The sequence below is a fragment of the Gossypium hirsutum genome, chromosome A13 (assembly GCF_007990345.1).
Source record: "Gossypium hirsutum isolate 1008001.06 chromosome A13, Gossypium_hirsutum_v2.1, whole genome shotgun sequence".
NCBI classification, from domain to species: Eukaryota; Viridiplantae; Streptophyta; class Magnoliopsida; order Malvales; family Malvaceae; genus Gossypium; species Gossypium hirsutum.
In genome coordinates, this window is record NC_053436.1 from 101,321,074 (window position 1) to 101,330,419 (window position 9,346).

The 9,346-nt window shown below is 35.1% G+C and overlaps 2 non-coding genes across 2 annotated transcripts; both read left to right on the top strand.

Moving 5' to 3' along the window:
- The first annotated feature begins 303 nt into the window (after positions 1 to 303).
- On the top strand, positions 304 to 410 carry LOC121213489 (small nucleolar RNA R71). The gene has a single exon (XR_005908870.1). It is a non-coding gene; the product is annotated as a small nucleolar RNA R71 (small nucleolar RNA).
- Positions 411 to 6,310: 5,900 nt separating this feature from the next.
- On the top strand, positions 6,311 to 6,417 carry LOC121213224 (small nucleolar RNA R71). The gene has a single exon (XR_005908601.1). It is a non-coding gene; the product is annotated as a small nucleolar RNA R71 (small nucleolar RNA).
- The last annotated feature ends 2,929 nt before the right edge of the window (positions 6,418 to 9,346 follow it).

Sequence of the window (9,346 nt, forward strand, 5' to 3'; positions counted from 1 at the left end):
TGAATCACACCTCATCATGGATGTACCTAAGTAGAACCATACAAACCATCAATCTTTTTATTTAAAATTTCTACCTGTTTAGATAGCATAGTAACTGCATCAAGGCTGAAAATGTCAGCAACTTTCGTCGGCTTCGTTCTCATGACTTGCCACTGATAGTTATTCAGTGACATCTCTTCTATAAACTCATAATTCTCTTCAGGTGTCTTATTATTAATAGTCCCACCAGCAGCTGCATCAATCATTTGTCTAGTCGAGGGATTCAAACCGTTGTGGAAAGTTTGAACTTGTAGCCAAAGGGGTAAACCATGGTGAGGGCACCTTCTCAATAAGTCCTTGTATCTCTCCCATGCATCATAAAGTGTTTCTAAATCCATCTGCACAAAAGAAGAAACATCATTCCTTAATTTAGCCGTTTTAGCTGGCGAAAAATATTTTAGTAAAAATTTTTCGGTCACTTGTTCCCAAGTTGTAATTGACCCTCATGGTAACGAGTTGAACCACTGTTTAGCTTTGTTCCTCAATGAGAATGGAAACAACCGAAGGTGAATGGCATCATCAGAAACGCCATTGATCTTAAAAGTGTCGCAGAATTCCAGAAAGTTTGCTAAATGAGTGTTTGGATCCTCATCCTGCAAACCATCAAACTAAACAAACTGTTCTATCATTTGAATTGTGTTAGGTTGTAATTCAAAATTATTTGCAGCAACAGCAAGCCTAACTATACTCGATTCAGTTCCTGTTAATGTAGGTTTAACATAATCATACATAGTACGAGGAGCAGGATCCTGATTTACTGGGTTTGCAGCAACCACAGGAGGTAACGGATTATTTTGATTATCAGCCATCTCCTCGGTTGTGGTTTGAATATCATCCTCTTGCCCTTCCTCTATGTATCGTAGGCCTCGCATTATTTCTCTTCGGTTTTTGCGAGCTGTGCTTTTGATCTCACTATCAAAAAGTAGAGGTCCTGACGGGTTTCTTCTAGTAATAAACTATAAAAACCTGCCAGAAGTAAATAAAAGAAAATTTAGTAATTTAAGCAAAATAAAATTAAATTGCAATAAAACTAAAAACAAAATTGGCTAAAGTAATAAAAATTATGCGTTCCTAATATCTTAGTCCCCGGCAACGGCACCAAAAACTTGATGGTCATGAAACTAACTAAAAATTCGAGTTACGGCAAGTGCACCTATTGAACAGTAGTATAGTTATGGTGAGACCGAAAATATCGTATCCACGAGGATTAAAAGTACTAATTACTATCTTTTTATTATCTAACCTAAGAATTAAAGAGTGTTTTTAAACTAAACTAATTTTCTAATTTAACTAAGATTACGACAGAGATGAAAGTTGTAAAATAATTTAGAAAAACCAATAGAGAAGACAATACCCAAGAGAGAATCCACCTAGACTTCACTTATTACCTTTGACTTAGACGATTTATTTACTTGACTTATTTTGTAGAAATCCCTGATTTATATTATTATCCCTTTCAAGACTAAAAACAACTGACTCTAGGTTGATTAATCGAAATCTCTTTCGAATTAAAGCCCCTATTGTCGCATTAACTTGATCTATGAATTCCCTTATTAGATTTGACTCTAATCCAGCAAATTTATGTCATCCTATCTCTAGGATTGCATGCAACTCCGCTTAATTATGAATTATCTACTCTTAAACAGGGACTTTTGCTCCACTGAATAAGCACATCAAGAACCTGAATTAATATCCTGGAATATTAAAGTAAGGGTTAAAACTCACAATTAAAAATAAGACAAATATTTATCATATAAATCAAAGAGTAATAAGATTCGTCTTAGGTTTCATCTCCCTTAGGTATTTAGGGAGTTTAGTTTATAATAATAATGGAAAACATCTCAAAGATTGGAAAACAACAAAACATAAAGAAACCCAAAGAACTTCTAGGAAATTGGATGGAAATCTTTAGTCTTGATGTAGATCCTACCTCCGAGGTGATTCCGATGGCTATTCTTTAGTATTTTCTGCTTCCAACTCTACATGTCCCCCTCTAATCCTCTTCTAGGGTGTTTATATAGGCTTTAGAATGCTTCAAAACCCTCAAAAGTGCCCTTTTCCGAATAGAACTAGACTTGGACTCGTCAGGGACACGGTCGTGTGCCATGCCCGTGTGCAAGTACTCAAGCCGTGTGCAATTCTGACTTGGATTTATATTGACATGACCATGACACACGGGGATGTGGTTTGCCTGTGTGCCTCACACGGGCGTGTGGTTTACCCGTGTGGTTGTGCCTAGGCCGTCTGAAATACTATTTTAAGCCTAATTTGTCCGTTTTTGACCCGTTTCTTGCTCTTTTTGCTATTCTAAAATCTTCTGAGTATAAAACATGAAATTAAAAGATTAAGAGCATCAAATTCACTAAAATCAAGGAAAATCATTCATAAATATGTCAAGCATGGGGTAAAAATATGTATAAATTACGGTTTATTAGTGCCTGAAAATAAAATAGTCCAATATCAAAAAAGCACTAAAATAAGCAGCACCAATTAAAATACAGTAAAATACAGTACTATCAATCCTCTCATGACGAACATCAAAATCCAAGCAGCCTAAATAGAAATAGTATGTACTAGTACCTAATCATGCAAAAACCATGTACTTAAGGTATTATGATTCAAACGAACTCAGAAGTAATAAAACAATAATTAAGGGAAAAATAAATAAAATAAACTAAATAGAAAACTAAAAGTATAAATAATGAAATAACAATAATAATAATCAAAACAATAAAACAAATAAAAAATAAAAAATAATAATAAGATAATGATAATAAAACTAAGAAAAATAAAACAACCAATAATAATAATGATAAACAGATAAAAATGCACTATTAAAGGAATAATAAAATTAATAACAATAACAGAAAGAATAAAACTAAGGTAGCAGGCAAAACAATAATAAAACAATAGTGATAAAATTACTAATAGAATAAATAAAATAAAATAAAAATAAAACTGAGTAGAAGAATAAAATAAATAAATAAAATAGGGAAAATGAGGAAAAATCAAAGGAGGGGCAGTAGGTTGTGCACGCAACGGTGGTCGATAGGGGATGAACTACAATAGTGATGGACTGGTGCTTGATGCTGGGTCAATGATGGGGTGTTTCGGAGGTGGGGGAGTTGAGGGAGGAATTAGGGGAAAATGGTGGGTAAGGGGATGGCTCGATTAGGTGAATGAATGAGGGGAAAGGGAGGAGCTAGGTGCAAAGAGAGGGAAATGAGGAAGGAGTGGTAGGTTGGGGCGGACAGACGTTCAACAGGGGTTGGTCGACAAGGAAGGAATGGGTAAAGAGAGGGTTAGTGGTGGTCGACAGTAAAAGGAGAAACAAGGGGAAAAATAAAGGGAAAAGGAAAAGAAGCAAGGGAAAGGGGAGGAAGGCATGAGGGTTTTTGCGATAAAGGTGCGATGAGGTGGCCAGTCTAGTGAGGGAGAGGTTCGGCGACGACATAGGGGGCTATGGTGGGGAGCTTGGGCAAGCGACGGCTCGAGGGAGGAGGTGAGGAAGAAGACAAAGTGAAAGAAAATTTTAGGGTTTTTAGGTTGAAAAGGGGGCACGGTCATGCAAAGGCCCGTGTTGGGCCGCACGGCTGTGTCACACACCCGTGTGGGGAAATTTCAGCCCGTGTGTGATTTGAAATTCAAGCCTATTCTTCACACGGTCTCAGACACGCCCGTCTGTCCAGGTCGTGTGTTTTATCCTTTGCTTCTCCCACAGCGGTGTGAGAGGTCATGTAGGGCACATGGTCTTACACACAACTGTGCCTCTTACCCGTGTAACTCATTGACTTGAAATTAAAATTGAAAAATTATCTCCAGTACTCAAATGGACTTGGACAAGCCCGTGTGTCAAGGCCGTGTGGGCGATCTTAGGTCGTGTAACCTTCAAAATTTGGAAAAATTAAGTCTCAAGATTCACACGGCCAAGGACACGTTGGCGTGTCCAGGTCGTATAGCTCAGATGGCCATGTTTTTACACCGTGTAACTCTCTGTCATTTGCCCCCTCATGCACACGTCCTCGCAAAGCCGCACGACTCACTGTCAATTTCCCTATTGTGCGCACGGCCTAGAATACGCCCGTGTATCCAAGTTGTGTGGGTCAAAAACATTTTTTATTTTATTTAACTTTAAATTAGCATGCAATAAAATTAAAATAATTAGCAGAAGATAAACACTCGGGTTGCCTCCCGAGAAGCGCTTACTTAGAGTTTAAGTTCGGCTTACCTTGTATTCGCACGGTCACAGTGGTTCGCAGAGTCGTAGCTCCTCTTTCTCGTTATCAAATATTTTACCAAGATAAGGTTTAAGTCAAGTACTATTTACCTTAAATGTGCCGAACTTCGAATGAGTTGCCTCGACTGTACTGTATAGGAAGACGTTCAGTACCGTAAATGGGTTTAATCCGTTTGCCTCAAGCTCCAAATGGTAATTCATGCATCCATTTTGTCCAGCAGTACTTTTTCCCCAACCTTAAATTGGTTCATTCCAATCACATGCTCCTCATCGCTTGCTTTGGCTCTTCATTGTGCTTTTTCAATTTCTCATTAACATGTGTTCGCTATTCATCTAGTTCATCGATTTGCACCATTCGGTTCATGAGTTGTTCTATTTCTGTCACCTTGACTGAAACATGGGTCCATCATGCTTTCAGGAGGAATTTCCTGTAAAAAAGGTTGAGCCACATGGTTACTGACATTCACCGAACATTTAAAATCTTCCCGATCCCTAGAGACTCTCACAGAATCATGTGCTTGAAGAAGAATCATTTCATAACCTACACAAAGTACAAAATCACCTGTACCAACATCAATAATAGTCCTAGCAGTTTCTAAAAGGTGGCGATATAGAATCAAAGGTATGTCACTCTCCTCATCTATTTCTAACACAACAAAGTCAACGGGGAATATGAATTTATCAACTTTAATAAGTACATACCAACTTTAATAAGTACATACCAACTTTAATAAGTACATAGCCATAGGATATCTGATGGTTCTATCCAGTAGTTGAAAACTCATCCTAGTTTGTTTGGGTTTCCCAAGACCTAGTTGTTTAAACATTTTATAACGCATGACATTATTACTAGCCCCTAAATCAGCCATAGCATTATCAATATTTAAACTACCAATTAGGAAAGGAATAGTAAAACTCTCTGGATCTTTTAGTTTGTTGGGCAGTTTATTCTGAAGAATGGCCGAGCAAACTGCATTAAGCTCCACAGTCGACGAGTCATCTATCTTCCTTTTGTTTGTTATTAGCTCTTTCAGGAATTTGACATAAGTTAGCATCTGCGAAATAGCTTCTATAAAAGGTAAGATAATATGTAATTATTTAAAAAGTTCAAGAAATTTACCAAATTGTTCATCCATGTGGTCTTTCTTCAAATTTTCTGGATATGGGATCGGTGGTTTATATTCTTTAAGCACTAGTGTCTGAATTTCTTCGGGTTTTACCCCCGCATCATTTGCCTTTTCAATTTCCTATTGTAGCTTCTTTTCATGCTCAGCCAACACTTTCACATTCCTCAATATAACTGTCTTCACATTCTTTTTTGGGTTGGGTTCGGTGTTACTAAGTAAACTACCTTACTGTCTTTCTGAAACCAATTTAGCAAGCTGCCCAATCTAATTTTCAAGCCCATGAATTGATGCTTGCTAATTTTTCAAAGTTGCCTCGGTGTTTTAAAAATGAGTCTCTGACACCAAAATAAATTTTGCCAACACCTCTTCAAGGTTCGTCTTCTTCTCTTACTGATAAGGTTGTTGAGAGCCTGGAGGGGGTTGTGATCTTTGGTTTCCTTGACCACCCCATAAAAAAATTGTGTGGTTCCTCTAACCTGTATTATAGTTATTACAATAAGGATTATTTTGAGGTATAAAATTATTACCCATATAATTTATTTGCTCATTCTCCGTGTTATAAACGAAGGGTAAATATTCTGGATTACTTATTCCACCTTCATTTCCATCACATTTCATCACCAAATTTACCTGCGTAGACAGATATAAACCATAAATTTTCTTATTTAATATTTCTACCTGGTTAGATAACATGGTGATTGCATCTAAATTAAAGACACTAGTGGCTTTCATCGGCTATGTCACCATGACTTGCCACTAATAATTATTCAGTGTCATCTCCTCAATAAATACATAAGCCACTTCGAGTGTTTTATTGTTAAGTGTTCCACCGGCTACTGCATCAATTAGTTTCCTAGTTGAGGGATTCAAACCATTGTAGAAGGTTTGAACTTGTAACCATAAAGGTAACCCATTGTGAGGGTACCTTCTCAATAAATCTTTGTATCTCTCCCATGCATCATATAAAGTCTCTAAATCGATCTGAACAAAGGAAGAGATCTTATTCCTTAACTTGGTTGTCATAGCCGGTGGGAAGTATTTCAGTAGAAATTTATCAATCATTTGAGCCCATGTAGTGATAGAACCTTATGTTAAAGATTTTAACCACTATTTTGCTTTGTTCCTTAACAAGAATGGAAATAATCATAAATGAATGCTGTCGTCAGTGGCGCCATTAATCTTGAAAACATTGCAAATTTCTAAAAAATTGGCCAAATGAGCATTTGGATCTTCGTCTTGCAAACCATTGAATTGAACATATTGTTGTACCATCTGAATAGTGTTCGACTTCAATTCGAAATTATTTGTAGCAATGGTAGGTCTCACAATACTTGATTCGGCCCCAATTAGCATGGACTTGGCATAATCGTACATAGGACAAGGAACAAGAGTTGCAGCAACTGCAAGAGTTAGCTAAAAATTTTGATTATCACCCATCTCTTCAATAATAATGATGTTCTCTTGTTCGTCTACTAAATTCTTTCGATTCTGCCTCACTTCTCTACGATTTTTGCGAGCAGTACTTTAAATTTCACAATCAAAAAGTAAAGGTCCAGACAAGTTTCTTCTTGTCATAAACTAAAAGAACCTGCAAGAAGCAAACAATAGAAAAATTAGAATGTAAAGATTAAAGTGAAAACAAAAATATAAAAATAAAAATAAAATGTTCCTAATATTTTAGTACCCGACAACGGCACCAAAAACTTGATGTTTCTCACGTTACTCACTAAAAATACGAGGAAGACAAGTGCACCTATTGATAAATAGTATAGCTATGGTGAATAGAGATATCATATCCATGAGGACTAAAAGTATTAGTAATTACCGTTTTCTTATTATTTCGCCGATAAATTGGAGTGATGTGTTTTAAACTAAATTTACTAAACTAATTTAACTAAGAACTCAACAAAGAATGAAAAAGGAAAATAATCGAAAGAAAACAAGTGAAAGAGACAAGACTTCACCTATTATTATGAATCTAAATTAAACGATTTATTCACTTAGTATCTTGATCCGTAGAAATCCCTAAATTATACAAATATCTCTTTCGAGAGTAAGACCAAATGACTCCAAGTTGATAATTGAAATCTCTTTCTAATTAAAACACCTATCCTCACATTAAATTGATCAATGGATTCCCTTATTAGATTTGACTCTAATCGAGTAGATTTATGTCGTCCTATTTTTAGAATTGCATGCAACTCCACTCAATTATACTAGATCTACTCTTAAACAAAGACTTTTCCTCCACTGAATTAAGCGCATTAAACATAAATTAATATATCGAAAATATTAAAATAAGAAATAAGCATACATAATTGAGAATAAAAATCAAGTATTTATAGCGTAAAATAGAAATTAAATAATAGAATTCATCATAAGTTTCATCTTCCCTAGATATCTAGGGAATTAGTTCGTAATCCTAAATACAAACATCTCAAAGTCAGAAAAATCACAAGAAACAAAGAAACTCATAAAAACTTCAAAAGAAATTAAAAGGAGGTCTTCGATCTTGATCGAAATCTGCTTCAGAGTTGGCTCCAAATGGTATTCTTCTAGTTGTTTCTTCAATATTCACTGAAGGCTCCATACCTCTTCTTCTATTTGGTATTTATACACTTTAAAATGCTCAAAAAGCCTAAAAATTATATTTTTCTACGCATTTCGGAAGCAGGTTGCAAAATCGACACGGCCTGGCACATGGTCATGTGTCCAGTCCGTGTGGCTCACACGACCGTGTGTCTAACCTATATAGGAAGGCCCAGTCTGTGTGGCTCCTAAAATATACTCTTTTTGATCATTTTTTTGCTTTTTTTTCACTTCTTTAGCTCCCAAATGCTTACCTAAGTTTAGGAACATGAATTCAAAGAATTAGGAGCATCAAATTCACCAATTTGCATAAATAATCATCCAAAAATGCATTAAGAATGGGATTAAAATATGTTTGTTTTATCACTTATCAAGAGATAAGAAAGGTCAAAACCCAACTTAATGAAGGATTTGAGATGAAGGATTTAGAATTAGCAAATAATATACTTAATATGGAGATTCTTAGAGATAGAAAAGCAAGTAAATTGTACCGTAAACTGAAAAATATATAGGATTTTTCCTACATAATTTATCACTTTTTTACTTAAATTCATTGTTAAAACTAAGTAATTGTTTAATGAATTAATGAAATATGTGAAAATATGAAATTAGGACATAAAAATTATTAAAATGTGATTTTAAGCTTTATTATATAGTTTTCATGCAAAAAATCGCTTATTTTATATTTATTTGAACATATTATATTTTTAAGACATAAAATGGGCCATGCATGATTAAATTAAATAATAAAATATAAAAGTATATTTAATAATTCATTTTAAAATATTTCATTAATAATTTGGGTTTTAATTAATTATTTAAATTGGATAAATTTTATTCTTTGGTCCTTTAATTTATTGATTTAGTTTGGAAAGGGCTGATAGCTTTGTTGGATTACAAAAATTGTCCAAATTGAAGACCAAGTCAACCCAATTTCGGCTACACATGGCTGTACACATAAACCACCTTTTGGTTTAATTACACAAGGTCCTTGCAATGTTAAACAAATTAGAGATTTGCCCGAAGATTTACATTTGACCGAGTCTCAGTCTTGAGTTGTTATGGAATTTAAATTGCTTAAAAATCAAGCAAAATTCAACTCAAATCCACTAAGTATGGCTAGACACTCATTGGAAAAGCTTGAAGAGACTAAACCTCTCTATTTTTAGCAAACTACTCTCCTCTCTTCACCTATAAATAAGACTTCATTTGATCTCATCCATCATCCCTCATCCATCATCATTCTGTCTATTCTCTCAATCCTCTTTAGCATTTTCCATTTCCCACGCCTAGCATCATCTCTTCATAGAGATTTTAGCAATTAAACCTCTTAAAGAGCCCTTGGTTGGCCACC